Source organism: Callithrix jacchus, chromosome 18 (assembly GCF_049354715.1).
Source record: "Callithrix jacchus isolate 240 chromosome 18, calJac240_pri, whole genome shotgun sequence".
NCBI lineage: Eukaryota > Metazoa > Chordata > Mammalia > Primates > Cebidae > Callithrix > Callithrix jacchus.
Genome location: NC_133519.1, coordinates 14,070,232 through 14,071,254, shown reverse-complemented (window position 1 = coordinate 14,071,254; position 1,023 = coordinate 14,070,232). Strand labels below are relative to the sequence as shown.

At 50.6% G+C, this 1,023-nt stretch overlaps 1 non-coding gene across 1 annotated transcript; it reads left to right on the top strand.

Moving 5' to 3' along the window:
* The first annotated feature begins 466 nt into the window (after positions 1 to 466).
* On the top strand, positions 467 to 602 carry LOC118149395 (U4 spliceosomal RNA). The gene has a single exon (XR_004736765.1). It is a non-coding gene; the product is annotated as a U4 spliceosomal RNA (small nuclear RNA).
* Positions 603 to 1,023: the final 421 nt, after the last annotated feature.

Below are 1,023 nucleotides of genomic sequence, written 5' to 3'. Positions count from 1 at the left end.
TAGGTCTGACTTTTGGGCGACATTAGTCTGTTACAGGCTGACTGGCACAGGCACACACTTGGCAGGAGACTGGTCCAGGATACCCTGCCAACCCATCTGTGACCACACTGCCAACCCTCATCCGTGCCAGAATCCTGGAGCAGCTTGTTTTCTTGGGGTGATGAGTTGGGTGCTTTTGGGATTTCAGTGCCTGCAAGCTTTTCTGTTCTAGACTTTAGGTCTCTTCTTGTTTCTTGGAAGCTCTGGCTCTTTCCTCCTCTCAGACCCTCTCTTCTGACTCTGCTCTCCCCATGCTTAGGTTGAACTGCCCTTCTCCTTTCTGGCTACCTCAGGGTGGGTCTGGGGTAGGCTCATAATATGGAAGCTCATATACTCTCTCAGGCAGCACACACAGTGCCCTCTGCTTGGAGGCCACCTGCGCCTGCACCGTCTGTAGAGCCCGGCTGGGGCTTAGAAGACCTTCCTTAACTTTGCACAGTGGCAGTATCGTAGCCCAATTATCTGAGGCACGATTATTGCTAATTAAAAAGTTTTCCCAATACCCTGCCATGACAACTTGAAATATAGTTGGCATTGGCAATTTTTGACAGTCTCTATGGAGACTGAATTATTATTATTTTTTTTAAAAAATGCCTTTCTTGTGGGAGAGAGGGTTCACAGAATGGCATCTGGTAATGCCTTTAACTGGGGGAGGAAGGCCTGAGAGTCAGACTTCTTTGGGCCTCTGTGAGCTCTAAAGGATAGAGATGAGGATAATCCTGGTTCATCCTGCTTTCTGAGGCCAGACCTCTGGGGAGCCTTATGATGCTTTAGCAGAGGAACTGGAGGGGCAGCAGCAGAGGTAGGAGCTGGAGGGGTTAGAGCAGGCAGTCAGGTCTGTGGTTCTAGCTATTATCTTAACTGGTACTCCTGGAGAGCTGCCATCCCCCCCACATCCCCCATGGGTGAATTCTCTGGCCAGACCCCAGGACTCCTGCTTATCACAAAGAGGTCAGAGGCTGAGGGTGAGGTCCTGGTCTTGGC